This window comes from Podarcis erhardii (assembly GCF_964252035.2).
Source record: "Podarcis erhardii genome assembly, chromosome: 7".
Classification (NCBI taxonomy): Eukaryota; Metazoa; Chordata; class Lepidosauria; order Squamata; family Lacertidae; genus Podarcis; species Podarcis erhardii.
In genome coordinates, this window is record NC_138511.1 from 4120455 (window position 1) to 4139218 (window position 18764).

The following is an 18764-nucleotide window of genomic DNA, read 5'->3' on the forward strand; positions in this document are numbered from 1 at the left end:
GAAACTAGCGTTGCACTTGAAGGAAGGTAACTATTCAATACTTTTCAGAGGTGGCGACAGGTTGCGGCAAGCCCCTTTGCGCCCTGTTACCATAAAGGATTCTTCTGCATATGCTCATCTTAAAATGGAGCCCTCAACTCTGGAAGATGTCTCCAATGTGTCCTGCAAGTGGAGGATTCCAGTGGAGGTAGAACGAATGCTAGGAGGTTATAGAGTTGAACTGAAAGGCCTGGCCTTTCTTCCAGCAGCAATGACCAGATGACATAATAAATGGGAAACGGACGTCAAAAGGTAACGATGCAACAGGGCAGGCCAAACTATCACCGATATGTGATGTGGATGTGGGTGTAATCACTCTAAAATCAGGGCTTAGGATTCCATTGACAAATGCGTTAAGGGGTGGATTCTGCTGTATCCCTTAGCGCTCCATGTGCGTCCCTCCCCAAGCGGCGCGCTCGGTGGAAGAGGACGACCATCCCAGATCGAAGGAGGGTCCCCTTCTTTGGTCAAGGGCATGTGATAGTTGCGCTCCCTTGCTAGAACCTGCAAACCTTTGGCTAAGCATCTTCCAAGAACACCATTTGAGACATAGTGCCTTACTTGGATGTGTCTGGAGTCTTGGAAGCTGGACTACCCTACGTTCTCCTACAAATGGACCTCCAGGGGTTTGCAGCTTCGAGCAGGGGAGCGCAGCTCTCGTATACCCTTGACTGAAGAAGGGTAAACTCCTTCGATCTGGGATGGTCGTCCTCTTCCACCGAGCGCACAGCTTCGGGAGGGACACACATGGTAACTAGAAAGTCCTCTTGAATTTGAAGAGGCGGTGACAGGCTCCGATACCTCCCAAGTCAAGCCAAAACGCTACATCACAATGATAGCAGCAATATAGATGGAGACATTCTGCCTGAAGGACATCTAGGTGAATATCCCTTTCTTGGCTGGGAAGAAAATTTGTATTGTGTTCCTTCTGCAACTTTTTGTGCTAAGACTCTTTCAGGTGGCGGTGACCGAGTCGTCAGAAGAGGCCCTATTCGGTGTCAACACAATGAAGCTCACCTGCAGGTAGGAGAACACTTCTTCTTTTGTTGCAGCTCCTCTTTTCTTCCAGCTTCGCAGAGCTCACTGTACCTGAAGCAGATCTGTTCAGTTGACGAGAAAGAAGATGCAATGTGAGGAAGAGCTCTTGATACATGAAGAAAAAGCCTGCAGTGAGAGTCACCAGCATCAGGACAGTGCTGCTTGAGGTAAATTCACGTTCCACCACCCCGTTGGTTTCTTTTTATTCAGGCAATGTTTTTTGGATTGCTCTCCCGTTTTTCCCATTTTCTCTTCTGGTTTTCTCTTCCCAGTTCTCTCCAAAGATCCTGCAAGGCTCAAATGAAATGAATGCTTTTCCAAAAAACAAGACACTATTTTCTGGAGGATTGGTGGAAGGCGGCTGGGGATAAGCTAGTGACTCTAGATCGCAACGCAACAGAAGGAGCTGCCAGACACATGAAGTCACCAACACTCAGATGAAGCCACCTCTTCCTGCAGAGTCACAGAAGTCACGGCTGACGTATTTTACAAACAAACAAGCAAACCAAGAATCAAAAAACTCTTTCCATGGAATTGGTGTGGTGGGGCTGGGGAGAAACTAGGAACTGTGGATTGCTTTTCACACCCCAAGAGAAGGAACTGCCGGGCGCACAAAGTCACCCTTCAAAGGGACAAACTCAGAAAAATACCAAGATGGAGATGTTAAAGAGAATCCAGAAAACGAAAAATACTTAACGGGAAAAGCCAAGAGAAAAGGAAGATAAATGAAGGAATATGAAGTGAGCTCAAGTTTGAGTTACCTTTCAAACTAGTCTTTGGATGAAAAGAAGGAGCACATGGATATGAGGTCTGCTTCAAGCAGATGGAAAATGAGTAGGGGAAATAGAAGGCATTTCTTTCACGAGGCAACTAGAGAAGTTGTTTCCTGACAAGAAAGTTGGGGTTTTTTGTTGCTGAAGCTAGAAATGTGCATGTGGAGAAAAAAGAAAGAAGACAAGGAGAGGACAAAACCACGCCTTCTAATTTCATGTTGGCTCAGGATGCCCTGGACGGAGAGAGAGATGGGCAAGTTGAAAACTTGCTGAAAAGGCAAAGAAAGCATTTTGAAGATGAAGCTGCTGATGGCGACTGGAGAGGGACTGCTCAGGGACACGGCAAGTCCTGGATCCTGTGGGAACGTGCTTTCTCTGAGGGAAGTTGCTGAGAGTGGCTAGAGGGGTGGATTAGGACCTGGGAGACTAGAGTTCAAATCCTCCCTCTGCCATGAAGCAGCTCGCTATCTCTCAGCCTAACCTACCTCACAGGGTTGTTGTGAGGATCAAATGAGGAAGCAGACTAGAAGATCAACTCCACTCAGCCTTTCCAGCAGAACCTGCAAGATTACGAAAAGAGATGGGAAATGGAGCTCCAAAGGTAACTATGGAACAGGCCAGGCAAAATTACCCCTTATGCGTAACGTGGCTCTCTGGCGCTAATACCCAAGGTTTGGGGATTTCATCTTTTTTTGCTACATAGCTCGGGCAACACAAAGCGTTGACTCTGCAAAAAACCCTGGATCCTCCAGTACTGAAGGTAAGAGGTTTGAAATACCCGATTTAAAAGCCGATCTAGCAGTCAGCTTCCTTTGCCAGTAACTTTGCAGGCGGAAACTAGCGTTGCACTTGAAGGAAGGTAACTATTCAATACGTTTCAGAGGTGGCGACAGGTTGCGGCAAGCCCCTTTGCGCCCTGTTACCATAAAGGATTCTTCTGCATATGCTCATCTTAAAATGGAGCCCTCAACTCTGGAAGATGTCTCCAATGTGTCCTGCAAGTGGAGGATTCCAGTGGAGGTAGAACGAATGCTAGGAGGTTATAGAGTTGAACTGAAAGGCCTGGTCTTTCTTCCAGCAGCAATGACCAGATGACATAATAAATGGGAAACGGACGTCAAAAGGTAACGATGCAACAGGGAAGGCCAAACTATCACCGATATGCGATGTGGATGTGGGTGTAATCACTCTAAAATCAGGGCTTAGGATTCCATTGACAAATGCGTTAAGGGGTGGATTCTGCTGTATCCCTTAGCGCTCCATGTGCGTCCCTCCCCAAGCGGCGCGCTCGGTGGAAGAGGACGACCATCCCAGATCGAAGGAGGGTCCCCTTCTTTGGTCAAGGGCATGTGATAGTTGCGCTCCCTTGCTAGAACCTGCAAACCTTTGGCTAAGCATCTTCCAAGAACACCATTTGAGACATAGTGCCTTACTTGGATGTGTCTGGAGTCTTGGAAGCTGGACTACCCTACGTTCTCCTACAAATGGACCTCCAGGGGTTTGCAGCTTCGAGCAGGGGAGCGCAGCTCTCGTATACCCTTGACTGAAGAAGGGTACACTCCTTCGATCTGGGATGGTCGTCCTCTTCCACCGAGCGCGCAGCTTCGGGAGGGACACACATGGTAACTAGAAAGTCTTCTTGAATTTGAAGAGGCGGTGACAGGCTCCGATGCCTCCCAAGTCAAGCCAAAACGCTACATCACAATGATAGCAGCAATATAGATGGAGACATTCTGCCTGAAGGACATCTAGGTGAATATCCCTTTCTTGGCTGGGAAGAAAATTTGTATTGTGTTCCTTCTGCAACTTTTTGTGCTAAGACTCTTTCAGGTGGCGGTGACCGAGTCGTCAGAAGAGGCCCTATTTGGTGTCAACACAATGAAGCTCACCTGCAGGTAGGAGAACACTTCTTCTTTTGTTGCAGCTCCTCTTTTCTTCCAGCTTCGCAGAGCTCACTGTACCTGAAGCAGATCTGTTCAGTTGACGAGAAAGAAGATGCAATGTGAGGAAGAGCTCTTGATACATCAAGAAAAAGCCTGCAGTGAGAGTCACCAGCATCAGGACAGTGCTGCTTGAGGTAAATTCACGTTCCACCACCCCGTTGCTTTCTTTTTATTCAGGCAATGTTTTTTGGATTGCTCTCCCGTTTTTCCCATTTTCTCTTCTGGTTTTCTCTTCCCAGTTCTCTCCAAAGATCCTGCAAGGCTCAAATGAAATGAATGCTCTTCCAAAAAACAAGACACTATTTTCTGGAGGATTGGTGGAAGGCGGCTGGGGATAAGCTAGTGACTCTAGATCGCAACACAACAGAAGGAGCTGCCAGACACATGAAGTCACCAACACTCAGATGAAGCCACCTCTTCCTGCAGAGTCACAGAAGTCACGGCTGACGTATTTTACAAACAAACAAGCAAACCAAGAATCAAAAAACTCTTTCCATGGAATTGGTGTGGTGGGGCTGGGGAGAAACTAGGAACTGTGGATTGCTTTTCACACCCCAAGAGAAGGAACTGCCGGGCGCACAAAGTCACCCTTCAAAGGGACAAACTCAGAAAAATACCAAGATGGAGATGTTAAAGAGAATCCAGAAAACGAAAAATACTTAACGGGAAAAGCCAAGAGAAAAGGAAGATAAATGAAGGAATATGAAGTGAGCTCAAGTTTGAGTTACCTTTCAAACTAGTCTTTAGATGAAAAGAAGGAGCACATGGATATGAGGTCTGCTTCAAGCAGATGGAAAATGAGTAGGGAAAATAGAAGGCATTTCTTTCACGAGGCAACTAGAGAAGTTGTTTCCTGACAAGAAAGTTGGGGTTTTTTGTTGCTGAAGCTAGAAATGTGCATGTGGAGAAAAAAGAAAGAAGACAAGGAGAGGACAAAACCACGCCTTCTAATTTCATGTTGGCTCAGGATGCCCTGGACGGAGAGAGAGATGGGCAAGTTGAAAACTTGCTGAAAAGGCAAAGAAAGCATTTTGAAGATGAAGCTGCTGATGGCGACTGGAGAGGGACTGCTCAGGGACACGGCAAGTCCTGGATCCTGTGGGAAAGTGCTTTCTCTGAGGGAAGTTGCTGAGAGTGGCTAGAGGGGTGGATTAGGACCTGGGAGACTAGAGTTCAAATCCTCCCTCTGCCATGAAGCAGCTCGCTATCTCTCAGCCTAACCTACCTCACAGGGTTGTTGTGAGGATCAAATGAGGAAGCAGACTAGAAGATCAACTCCACTCAGCCTTTCCAGCAGAACCTGCAAGATTACGAAAAGAGATGGGAAATGGAGCTCCAAAGGTAACTATGGAACAGGCCAGGCAAAATTACCCCTTATGCGTAACGTGGCTCTCTGGCGCTAATACCCAAGGTTTGGGGATTTCATCTTTTTTTGCTACATAGCTCGGGCAACACAAAGCGTTGACTCTGCAAAAAACCCTGGATCCTCCAGTACTGAAGGTAAGAGGTTTGAAGTACCCGATTTAAAAGCCGATCTAGCAGTCAGCTTCCTTTGCCAGTAACTTTGCAGCCAGAAACTAGTGTTGCACTTGAAGGAAGGTAACTATTCAATACTTTTCAGAGGTGGCGACAGGTTGCGGCAAGCCCCTTTGCGCCCTGTTACCATAAAGGATTCTTCTGCATATGCTCATCTTAAAATGGAGCCCTCAACTCTGGAAGATGTCTCCAATGTGTCCTGCAAGTGGAGGATTCCAGTGGAGGTAGAACGAATGCTAGGAGGTTATAGAGTTGAACTGAAAGGCCTGGTCTTTCTTCCAGCAGCAATGACCAGATGACATAATAAATGGGAAACGGACGTCAAAAGGTAACGATGCAACAGGGCAGGCCAAACTATCACCGATATGTGATGTGGATGTGGGTGTAATCACTCTAAAATCAGGGCTTAGGATTCCATTGACAAATGCGTTAAGGGGTGGATTCTGCTGTATCCCTTAGCGCTCCATGTGCGTCCCTCCCCAAGCGGTGCGCTCGGTGGAAGAGGACGACCATCCCAGATCGAAGGAGGGTCCCCTTCTTTGGTCAAGGGCATGTGATAGTTGCGCTCCCTTGCTAGAACCTGCAAACCTTTGGCTAAGCATCTTCCAAGAACACCATTTGAGACATAGTGCCTTACTTGGATGTGTCTGGAGTCTTGGAAGCTGGACTACCCTACGTTTCCTACAAATGGACCTCCAGGGGTTTGCAGCTTCGAGCAGGGGAGCGCAGCTCTCGTATACCCTTGACTGAAGAAGGGTACACTCCTTCGATCTGGGATGGTCGTCCTCTTCCACCGAGCGCGCAGCTTCGGGAGGGACACACATGGTAACTAGAAAGTCCTCTTGAATTTGAAGAGGCGGTGACAGGCTCCGATACCTCCCAAGTCAAGCCAAAACGCTACATCACAATGATAGCAGCAATATAGATGGAGACATTCTGCCTGAAGGACATCTAGGTGAATATCCCTTTCTTGGCTGGGAAGAAAATTTGTATTGTGTTCCTTCTGCAACTTTTTGTGCTAAGACTCTTTCAGGTGGCGGTGACCGAGTCGGTAGAAGAGGCCCTATTCGGTGTCAACACAATGAAGCTCACCTGCAGGTAGGAGAACACTTCTTCTTTTGTTGCAGCTCCTCTTTTCTTCCAGCTTCGCAGAGCTCACTGTACCTGAAGCAGATCTGTTCAGTTGACGAGAAAGAAGATGCAATGTAAGGAAGAGCTCTTGATACATGAAGAAAAAGCCTGCAGTGAGAGTCACCAGCATCAGGACAGTGCTGCTTGAGGTAAATTCACGTTCCACCACCCCGTTGGTTTCTTTTTATTCAGGCAATGTTTTTTGGATTGCTCTCCCATTTTTCCCATTTTCTCTTCTGGTTTTCTCTTCCCAGTTCTCTCCAAAGATCCTGCAAGGCTCAAATGAAATGAATGCTCTTCCAAAAAACAAGACACTATTTTCTGGAGGATTGGTGGAAAGCGGCTGGGGATAAGCTAGTGACTCTAGATCGCAACGCAACAGAAGGAGCTGCCAGACACATGAAGTCACCAACACTCAGATGAAGCCACCTCTTCCTGCAGAGTCACAGAAGTCACGGCTGACGTATTTTACAAACAAACAAGCAAACCAAGAATCAAAAAACTCTTTCCATGGAATTGGTGTGGTGGGGCTGGGGAGAAACTAGGAACTGTGGATTGCTTTTCACACCCCAAGAGAAGGAACTGCCGGGCGCACAAAGTCACCCTTCAAAGGGACAAACTCAGAAAAATACCAAGATGGAGATGTTAAAGAGAATCCAGAAAACGAAAAATACTTAACGGGAAAAGCCAAGAGAAAAGGAAGATAAATGAAGGAATATGAAGTGAGCTCAAGTTTGAGTTACCTTTCAAACTAGTCTTTGGATGAAAAGAAGGAGCACATGGATATGAGGTCTGCTTCAAGCAGATGGAAAATGAGTAGGGAAAATAGAAGGCATTTCTTTCCCGAGGCAACTAGAGAAGTTGTTTCCTAGAGCAATATTTATGGTCTGGACAAAATACAAAGACTTATTAGAGGGTAAGACCCCGAGGTGGCTATCACCGGTGGAGGCTAAGGCCCGAAAAAGACTTAATATGGAGGCCTACTGGCCGAAATATTGAGAAATAATTGAAAAAACTGGAGACAATTGGAGGTTGCAGAGCTTGGAAAAACTAAAAAATAAGGTGCGAGATTGGCTACATTATGCTCAAATTCAAGAGGTTTTTAAAATGGACAAAAAGGTTGGGTTCCAGGTGGAAAAATCGAAACTAGAGACGGAATTGCTAGAACCAAAAACTAAGATACTTTCGAGAATGTATAACTTGCTGCTTAAATGGAACACACAGGATGAGACAGTTAAATCTGCCATGATAAAATGGGCACAGGATATTGGGCATAACATCATGTTTGAGGACTGGGAAAGGTTATGGAACACCGGAACGAAATTCACGGCATGCAATGCCTTGAAGGAAAACATTATGAAAATGGTATACCGGTGGTACATGACCCCAGTCAAGCTTGCTAAGATATATCACCTGTCTGACAATAAATGCTTGAAATGTAAGGAGGCGGAAGGGACATTCTTTCACCTCTGGTGGACTTGTCCAAAAGTGAAGGCCTTCTGGGAGGTGATTTACAATGAGTTAAAAAAGGTATTTAGGTATACCTTTCCCAAGAAACCGGAGGCCTTTCTTCTGGGCATTGTGGACCAGAAAGTGTTAAAGAAGGATAGAAATCTCTTTATGTACGCTACCACAGCAGCAAGAATTCTTATCGCAAAGTATTGGAAGACACAAGATTTACCCATGCTGGAGGAATGGCAGACGCAGTTGATGGACTATATGGAACTGGCTGAAATGACTGGCAGAATCCGAGACTTGGGAGAAGAAACAATGGAAGAGGACTGGAAAAAATTTAAGGACTATTTGCAAAAACATTATAAGCTGTATGAATGTTAAGAAAATGCACGATTTAGGAAACTCTAGCTTCAGCAACTTGATTAGGTGAAATAAAAACTAAGGTACAAGAAATAAGAGGTGGAATTATGAAATAACTTTATTATGTTTAATTTAAATACATAAGAATTGGGACATAACATTGTGAATCTAGAAACATGATAAATCGAAAGATACAGTAAGTTATGAAACAAGGTAACAAATTGCTGATGTTTGTATTACAAAGAATGCAGGGTTTGGAGGATGTGGGGAAGTCCAGTTGGTTTGTTAAAAAATATTAAGGAAAGTTGGACTCTTTATACTTTCTCCTTTTTTTCTGTTTTCTTTCTTTTTTCTTTATTCTGTATATCTTTGACTATAAGAAAAGAAACTTAATAAAAATATTATAAAAAAAGAGAAGTTGTTTCCTGACAAGAAAGTTGGGGTTTTTTGTTGCTGAAGCTAGAAATGTGCATGTGGAGAAAAAAGAAAGAAGACAAGGAGAGGACAAAACCACGCCTTCTAATTTCATGTTGGCTCAGGATGCCCTGGACGGAGAGAGAGATGGGCAAGTTGAAAACTTGCTGAAAAGGCAAAGAAAGCATTTTGAAGATGAAGCTGCTGATGGCGACTGGAGAGGGACTGCTCAGGGACACGGCAAGTCCTGGATCCTGTGGGAAAGTGCTTTCTCAGAGGGAAGTTGCTGAGAGTGGCTAGAGGGGTGGATTAGGACCTGGGAGACTAGAGTTCAAATCCTCCCTCTGCCATGAAGCAGCTCGCTATCTCTCAGCCTAACCTACCTCACAGGGTTGTTGTGAGGATCAAATGAGGAAGCAGACTAGAAGATCAACTCCACTCAGCCTTTCCAGCAGAACCTGCAAGATTACGAAAAGAGATGGGAAATGGAGCTCCAAAGGTAACTATGGAACAGGCCAGGCAAAATTACCCCTTATGCGTAACGTGGCTCTCTGGCGCTAATACCCAAGGTTTGGGGATTTCATCTTTTTTTGCTACATAGCTCGGGCAACACAAAGCGTTGACTCTGCAAAAAACCCTGGATCCTCCAGTACTGAAGGTAAGAGGTTTGAAGTACCCGATTTAAAAGCCGATCTAGCAGTCAGCTTCCTTTGCCAGTAACTTTGCAGCCAGAAACTAGTGTTGCACTTGAAGGAAGGTAACTATTCAATACTTTTCAGAGGTGGCGACAGGTTGCGGCAAGCCCCTTTGCGCCCTGTTACCATAAAGGATTCTTCTGCATATGCTCATCTTAAAATGGAGCCCTCAACTCTGGAAGATGTCTCCAATGTGTCCTGCAAGTGGAGGATTCCAGTGGAGGTAGAACGAATGCTAGGAGGTTATAGAGTTGAACTGAAAGGCCTGGTCTTTCTTCCAGCAGCAATGACCAGATGACATAATAAATGGGAAACGGACGTCAAAAGGTAACGATGCAACAGGGCAGGCCAAACTATCACCGATATGTGATGTGGATGTGGGTGTAATCACTCTAAAATCAGGGCTTAGGATTCCATTGACAAATGCGTTAAGGGGTGGATTCTGCTGTATCCCTTAGCGCTCCATGTGCGTCCCTCCCCAAGCGGTGCGCTCGGTGGAAGAGGACGACCATCCCAGATCGAAGGAGGGTCCCCTTCTTTGGTCAAGGGCATGTGATAGTTGCGCTCCCTTGCTAGAACCTGCAAACCTTTGGCTAAGCATCTTCCAAGAACACCATTTGAGACATAGTGCCTTACTTGGATGTGTCTGGAGTCTTGGAAGCTGGACTACCCTACGTTTCCTACAAATGGACCTCCAGGGGTTTGCAGCTTCGAGCAGGGGAGCGCAGCTCTCGTATACCCTTGACTGAAGAAGGGTACACTCCTTCGATCTGGGATGGTCGTCCTCTTCCACCGAGCGCGCAGCTTCGGGAGGGACACACATGGTAACTAGAAAGTCCTCTTGAATTTGAAGAGGCGGTGACAGGCTCCGATACCTCCCAAGTCAAGCCAAAACGCTACATCACAATGATAGCAGCAATATAGATGGAGACATTCTGCCTGAAGGACATCTAGGTGAATATCCCTTTCTTGGCTGGGAAGAAAATTTGTATTGTGTTCCTTCTGCAACTTTTTGTGCTAAGACTCTTTCAGGTGGCGGTGACCGAGTCGGTAGAAGAGGCCCTATTCGGTGTCAACACAATGAAGCTCACCTGCAGGTAGGAGAACACTTCTTCTTTTGTTGCAGCTCCTCTTTTCTTCCAGCTTCGCAGAGCTCACTGTACCTGAAGCAGATCTGTTCAGTTGACGAGAAAGAAGATGCAATGTAAGGAAGAGCTCTTGATACATGAAGAAAAAGCCTGCAGTGAGAGTCACCAGCATCAGGACAGTGCTGCTTGAGGTAAATTCACGTTCCACCACCCCGTTGGTTTCTTTTTATTCAGGCAATGTTTTTTGGATTGCTCTCCCATTTTTCCCATTTTCTCTTCTGGTTTTCTCTTCCCAGTTCTCTCCAAAGATCCTGCAAGGCTCAAATGAAATGAATGCTCTTCCAAAAAACAAGACACTATTTTCTGGAGGATTGGTGGAAAGCGGCTGGGGATAAGCTAGTGACTCTAGATCGCAACGCAACAGAAGGAGCTGCCAGACACATGAAGTCACCAACACTCAGATGAAGCCACCTCTTCCTGCAGAGTCACAGAAGTCACGGCTGACGTATTTTACAAACAAACAAGCAAACCAAGAATCAAAAAACTCTTTCCATGGAATTGGTGTGGTGGGGCTGGGGAGAAACTAGGAACTGTGGATTGCTTTTCACACCCCAAGAGAAGGAACTGCCGGGCGCACAAAGTCACCCTTCAAAGGGACAAACTCAGAAAAATACCAAGATGGAGATGTTAAAGAGAATCCAGAAAACGAAAAATACTTAACGGGAAAAGCCAAGAGAAAAGGAAGATAAATGAAGGAATATGAAGTGAGCTCAAGTTTGAGTTACCTTTCAAACTAGTCTTTGGATGAAAAGAAGGAGCACATGGATATGAGGTCTGCTTCAAGCAGATGGAAAATGAGTAGGGAAAATAGAAGGCATTTCTTTCACGAGGCAACTAGAGAAGTTGTTTCCTGACAAGAAAGTTGGGGTTTTTTGTTGCTGAAGCTAGAAATGTGCATGCGGAGAAAAAAGAAAGAAGACAAGGAGAGGACAAAACCACGCCTTCTAATTTCATGTTGGCTCAGGATGCCCTGGACGGAGAGAGAGATGGGCAAGTTGAAAACTTGCTGAAAAGGCAAAGAAAGCATTTTGAAGATGAAGCTGCTGATGGCGACTGGAGAGGGACTGCTCAGGGACACGGCAAGTCCTGGATCCTGTGGGAAAGTGCTTTCTCAGAGGGAAGTTGCTGAGAGTGGCTAGAGGGGTGGATTAGGACCTGGGAGACTAGAGTTCAAATCCTCCCTCTGCCATGAAGCAGCTCGCTATCTCTCAGCCTAACCTACCTCACAGGGTTGTTGTGAGGATCAAATGAGGAAGCAGACTAGAAGATCAACTCCACTCAGCCTTTCCAGCAGAACCTGCAAGATTACGAAAAGAGATGGGAAATGGAGCTCCAAAGGTAACTATGGAACAGGCCAGGCAAAATTACCCCTTATGCGTAACGTGGCTCTCTGGCGCTAATACCCAAGGTTTGGGGATTTCATCTTTTTTTGCTACATAGCTCGGACAACACAAAGCGTTGACTCTGCAAAAAACCATGGATCCTCCAGGACTGAAGGTAAGAGGTTTGAAATAACTGATTTAAAAGCCGATCTAGCAGGCAGCTTCCTTTGCCAGTAACTTTGCAGCCGGAAACTAGCGTTGCACTTGAAGGAAGGTAACTATTCAATACGTTTCAGAGGTGGCGACAGGTTGCGGCAAGCCCCTTTGCGCCCTGTTACCATAAAGGATTCTTCTGCATATGCTCATCTTAAAATGGAGCCCTCAACTCTGGAAGATGTCTCCAATGTGTCCTGCAAGTGGAGGATTCCAGTGGAGGTAGAACGAATGCTAGGAGGTTATAGAGTTGAACTGAAAGGCCTGGCCTTTCTTCCAGCAGCAATGACCAGATGACATAATAAATGGGAAACGGACGTCAAAAGGTAACGATGCAACAGGGCAGGCCAAACTATCACCGATATGTGATGTGGATGTGGGTGTAATCACTCTAAAATCAGGGCTTAGGATTCCATTGACAAATGCGTTAAGGGGTGGATTCTGCTGTATCCCTTAGCGCTCCATGTGTGTCCCTCCCCAAGCGGCGCGCTCGGTGGAAGAGGACGACCATCCCAGATCGAAGGAGGGTCCCCTTCTTTGGTCAAGGGCATGTGATAGTTGCGCTCCCTTGCTAGAAACTGCAAACCTTTGGCTAAGCATCTTCCAAGAACACCATTTGAGACATAGTGCCTTACTTGGATGTGTCTGGAGTCTTGGAAGCTGGACTACCCTACGTTCTCCTACAAATGGACCTTCAGGGGTTTGCAGCTTCGAGCAGGGGAGCGCAGCTCTCGTATACCCTTGACTGAAGAAGGGTACACTCCTTCGATCTGGGATGGTCGTCCTCTTCCACCGAGCGCGCAGCTTCGGGAGGGACACACATGGTAACTAGAAAGTCCTCTTGAATTTGAAGAGGCGGTGACAGGCTCCGATGCCTCCCAAGTCAAGCCAAAACGCTACATCACAATGATAGCAGCAATATAGATGGAGACATTCTGCCTGAAGGACATCTAGGTGAATATCCCTTTCTTGGCTGAGAAGAAAATTTGTATTGTGTTCCTTCTGCAACTTTTTGTGCTAAGACTCTTTCAGGTGGCGGTGACCGAGTCGTCAGAAGAGGCCCTATTCGGTGTCAACACAATGAAGCTCACCTGCAGGTAGGAGAACACTTCTTCTTTTGTTGCAGCTCCTCTTTTCTTCCAGCTTCGCAGAGCTCACTGTACCTGAAGCAGATCTGTTCAGTTGACGAGAAAGAAGATGCAATGTGAGGAAGAGCTCTTGATACATGAAGAAAAAGCCTGCAGTGAGAGTCACCAGCATCAGGACAGTGCTGCTTGAGGTAAATTCACGTTCCACCACCCCGTTGCTTTCTTTTTATTCAGGCAATGTTTTTTGGATTGCTCTCCCGTTTTTCCCATTTTCTCTTCTGGTTTTCTCTTCCCAGTTCTCTCCAAAGATCCTGCAAGGCTCAAATGAAATGAATGCTCTTCCAAAAAACAAGACACTATTTTCTGGAGGATTGGTGGAAGGCGGCTGGGGATAAGCTAGTGACTCTAGATCGCAACGCAACAGAAGGAGCTGCCAGACACATGAAGTCACCAACACTCAGATGAAGCCACCTCTTCCTGCAGAGTCACAGAAGTCACGGCTGACGTATTTTACAAACAAACAAGCAAACCAAGAATCAAAAAACTCTTTCCATGGAATTGGTGTGGTGGGGCTGGGGAGAAACTAGGAACTGTGGATTGCTTTTCACACCCCAAGAGAAGGAACTGCCGGGCGCACAAAGTCACCCTTCAAAGGGACAAACTCAGAAAAATACCAAGATGGAGATGTTAAAGAGAATCCAGAAAACGAAAAATACTTAACGGGAAAAGCCAAGAGAAAAGGAAGATAAATGAAGGAATATGAAGTGAGCTCAAGTTTGAGTTACCTTTCAAACTAGTCTTTGGATGAAAAGAAGGAGCACATGGATATGAGGTCTGCTTCAAGCAGATGGAAAATGAGTAGGGAAAATAGAAGGCATTTCTTTCCCGAGGCAACTAGAGAAGTTGTTTCCTAGAGCAATATTTATGGTCTGGACAAAATACAAAGACTTATTAGAGGGTAAGACCCCGAGGTGGCTATCACCGGTGGAGGCTAAGGCCCGAAAAAGACTTAATATGGAGGCCTACTGGCCGAAATATTGAGAAATAATTGAAAAAACTGGAGACAATTGGAGGTTGCAGAGCTTGGAAAAACTAAAAAATAAGGTGCGAGATTGGCTACATTATGCTCAAATTCAAGAGGTTTTTAAAATGGACAAAAAGGTTGGGTTCCAGGTGGAAAAATCGAAACTAGAGACGGAATTGCTAGAACCAAAAACTAAGATACTTTCGAGAATGTATAACTTGCTGCTTAAATGGAACACACAGGATGAGACAGTTAAATCTGCCATGATAAAATGGGCACAGGATATTGGGCATAACATCATGTTTGAGGACTGGGAAAGGTTATGGAACACCGGAACGAAATTCACGGCATGCAATGCCTTGAAGGAAAACATTATGAAAATCGTATACCGGTGGTACATGACCCCAGTCAAGCTTGCTAAGATATATCACCTGTCTGACAATAAATGCTGGAAATGTAAGGAGGCGGAAGGGACATTCTTTCACCTCTGGTGGACTTGTCCAAAAGTGAAGGCCTTCTGGGAGGTGATTTACAATGAGTTAAAAAAGGTATTTAGGTATACCTTTCCCAAGAAACCAGAGGCCTTTCTTCTGGGCATTGTGGACCAGAAAGTGTTAAAGAAGGATAGAAATCTCTTTATGTACGCTACCACAGCAGCAAGAATTCTTATCGCAAAGTATTGGAAGACACAAGATTTACCCACGCTGGAGGAATGGCAGACGCAGTTGATGGACTATATGGAACTGGCTGAAATGACTGGCAGAATCCGAGACTTGGGAGAAGAAACAATGGAAGAGGACTGGAAAAAATTTAAGGACTATTTGCAAAAACATTATAAGCTGTATGAATGTTAAGAAAATGCACGATTTAGGAAACTCTAGCTTCAGCAACTTGATTAGGTGAAATAAAAACTAAGGTACAAGAAATAAGAGGTGGAATTATGAAATAACTTTATTATGTTTAATTTAAATACATAAGAATTGGGACATAACATTGTGAATCTAGAAACATGATAAATCGAAAGATACAGTAAGTTATGAAACAAGGTAACAAATTGCTGATGTTTGTATTACAAAGAATGCAGGGTTTGGAGGATGTGGGGAAGTCCAGTTGGTTTGTTAAAAAATATTAAGGAAAGTTGGACTCTTTATACTTTCTCCTTTTTTTCTGTTTTCTTTCTTTTTTCTTTATTCTGTATATCTTTGACTATAAGAAAAGAAACTTAATAAAAATATTATAAAAAAAAGAGAAGTTGTTTCCTGACAAGAAAGTTGGGGTTTTTTGTTGCTGAAGCTAGAAATGTGCATGTGGAGAAAAAAGAAAGAAGACAAGGAGAGGACAAAACCACGCCTTCTAATTTCATGTTGGCTCAGGATGCCCTGGACGGAGAGAGAGATGGGCAAGTTGAAAACTTGCTGAAAAGGCAAAGAAAGCATTTTGAAGATGAAGCTGCTGATGGCGACTGGAGAGGGACTGCTCAGGGACACGGCAAGTCCTGGATCCTGTGGGAAAGTGCTTTCTCAGAGGGAAGTTGCTGAGAGTGGCTAGAGGGGTGGATTAGGACCTGGGAGACTAGAGTTCAAATCCTCCCTCTGCCATGAAGCAGCTCGCTATCTCTCAGCCTAACCTACCTCACAGGGTTGTTGTGAGGATCAAATGAGGAAGCAGACTAGAAGATCAACTCCACTCAGCCTTTCCAGCAGAACGTGCAAGATTAAGAAAAGAGATGGGAAATGGAGCTCCAAAGGTAACTATGGAACAGGCCAGGCAAAATTACCCCTTATGCGTAACGTGGCTCTCTGGCGCTAATACCCAAGGTTTGGAGATTTCATCTTTTTTTGCTGCATAGCTTGGGCAACACAAAGCGTTGACTCTGCAAAAAACCCTGGATCCTCCAGTACTGAAGGTAAGAGGTTTGAAATACCCGATTTAAAAGCCGATCTAGCAGTCAGCTTCCTTTGCCAGTAACTTTGCAGCCGGAAACTAGCGTTGCACTTGAAGGAAGGTAACTATTCAATACTTTTCAGAGGTGGCGACAGGTTGCGGCAAGCCCCTTTGCGCCCTGTTACCATAAAGGGTGAAGATTTTGGCAGCTACACTCAGCGGAAGGATGGAAAGAATTCTGGACTGGAGTTATTGTGTTTTTGCAGAGGTACCAGCATCCTGGGAGATGGAGCAAGATTACAGAGGGGAATTCTGGATGTCTAATGGCTAATGGAGTCTCTTTGTTTGGGATGTGGCATATTACGGCTCCTGAGACCAGAAACTGAAAATGGAATTGCTGGAGTGTGGATTACAACAGGGAAAAATATTTCACACAGAACTACGAAGGCGAAAGTTGAACTCACCACTGGTTGCAAAAATAAATGAAAACAAAATGAAGGATTAATCTTCAAAAAGAGGGCAAAGGGTGCTGAGACAACTTTCATTGTGCCTAGTCGTGTATGTTACATCTCTGCTTTGAAGCACTGAACTGTGTAACCTGTATGTTTAGGCCATGTAGTGACTTGTGTAATAAAGCCTTGGGGAATAACTGAGCCAAGAGTCTGAGTCCTATGGCCACAAAAGGGAGCAAGGACAGGGAGGGGGTAAGGCAGGAGGCCAACAGTAGGTGGCACCAAAGCCAGTGACAGGCAGAGCCAACTAATTCTAGCTTTGTCTCCCTTCTCCTTCCTGCTGAGTTCTTTGTGGGCAACAGTGACACTAAGGAAGAGGAAGTTTACAGGCAGATTATATGTACGAAGGCAGGAAGCTGGGGCTGGTTGTTCTGCTCTCTCTCAAGGGCAATGTTTTCCTTGCACAATGCAAGAAACAAGTGCACCCAACAAGGCAGATTCCTTTAAATGAATGCTTTTGATGAGGAGAGTTTTAAATCTATTGGCAATGGCAAATGGATTAATGACACCATGCATTACACAACTGGGGGTACAGCAGGAAAAAACCATATCCAAAGCAGTTTCACATGGTCTTTCACCTATAACTGCTTTCCTGTAAAAGAACAGTCCAACTTCAGTGATGATTATCTGGAAAGTGACTTTACACATTGTGCTAAGATTCACCCAGTTTTCAAGCTACAATAATTATGCAATCATGTCATGGCGGTTAAAATTAAGACAGAGATAGAACAGGGAAAAGAGCACTTTAAACCAAAAAAGGCATTCTTAAGCATCAAACACTGAGGTTTTTAATCCTCAAAGTGAAATGAAATGTATTCTGTAATTAGTGGAGCTGTACATCTATTTCAGTCACTCCAAGCCCTTCCCATCCACCAATCAGGTATTATATTTCAACAAAGCAATTTTCAAGGGAAAAACGGCCAGTATGCTACAAACAGGAGCAATGATGTAAAATCCCCCCGCCCCCCGCCCCCCGCTTTCTTCCTTTTGGTCAACTTTTTTAAAAATAAGCACCCAGTCTTCATTCATTCTATCATAGAATGTTGCAGGAGTGAGAAGCAACTGCTGTCCTTTCCAACTGTGCCCCAGATTGCAGCCCATTTACTTTGCTCCACAGAATTCAATGGGGGCCACTGAGATCCAAGCCAGCCCCTCCTCACATAAGGTAAAGGTAAAGGGACCCCTGACCATTAGGTCCAGTCATGACTGACTCTGGGGTTGTGGCACTCATCTCACTTTATTGGCCGAGGAAGCCGGAGTACAGCTTCCGGATCATGTGGCCAGCATGACTTAGCCGCTCCTGGCGAACCAGAGCAGCACACGGAAATGCCGTTTACCTTCCCGCCGGAGCGGTACCTATTTATCTACTTGCACTTTGACGTGCTTTTGAACTGCTAGGTTGGCAGGAGCAGGGACGGAGCAACGGGAGCTCACCCCGTTGCGGGGATTCAAACCGCCGACCTTCTGATCGGCAAATCCTAGGCTCTATGGTTTAACCCACAGCGCCACCCATGTCCCTCTTCACATAGTCTTTCCCTTATTTTTCACATAGTCTTTCCCTTATTTTCCTGTGCAGGTCATGTTCCTGTAGTTTGTAATCCATGAGATTTGGGTGGATTACTAATTCAGTTCCCTTGTATTACCAGAATGTATTAATTTGGAAAGTATATAAATTTTGATTCTCATCAAAGCCCTGAAGTGACCCCATGACGAAAATAAAGACACCTGCACCCACTGTATTAATGCCGCACGGGACTTTTTTATGTGTTCTTATGACCTACTGGTGGCGGAAGGAGCGAGCCACATTCCAGTGAGTGAGCCTCTCCCTGGCTGTAATACTAGTGTTAGCCTGCTCACTGGTCAGAGCTGAAGGAGCTAAAGGGCAGAGTGATTAGGAGAGGTGGCTGGGGAAGATGAAACAGGTTTGAAAAAGCAACTGAAACCAGCTTAGGTAAGATTGCTTAACAAAACAATTGGGAATTTTTTTAGAGTAAATGAAGGGATTTCATTCTGCTGAAATTCATCACTTACAACTTTAAAAAGGGACACATGTAATTTTTACCTGTGATCTCTGCTGTGGTTGATTTCAAATACTGTGGACATATATCTTATTCAGGTATTCATCTCTTAAAAGCGTTACGAGAGGAATTAAATTTTACATTAAAAGGAAACTGAAGGAAAATAGAAAA

At 45.1% G+C, this 18764-nt stretch overlaps 2 protein-coding genes across 3 annotated transcripts in view; one reads left to right on the forward strand and one right to left on the reverse strand.

The window, feature by feature from the left end:
• The window catches only part of FER1L5 (fer-1 like family member 5), a 374601-nt gene that overhangs the window by 288786 nt on the left and 67051 nt on the right, over positions 1-18764 (reverse strand). The gene's annotated exons all lie outside the window — the stretch shown is intronic.
• Positions 17612-18764, forward strand: part of LOC309346364 (neuropeptide FF receptor 1-like) — a 100519-nt gene continuing 99366 nt past the window's right edge. The window contains exon 1 of one of the 2 annotated variants that reach the window (XM_081870042.1): positions 17612-17740. The gene's annotated coding sequence lies outside the window, so the exon portion shown is untranslated. Of the gene's footprint in view, positions 17741-18357; positions 18527-18764 lie in introns of those variants that run through there. The other variant, XM_081870043.1, reaches the window with a different exon arrangement.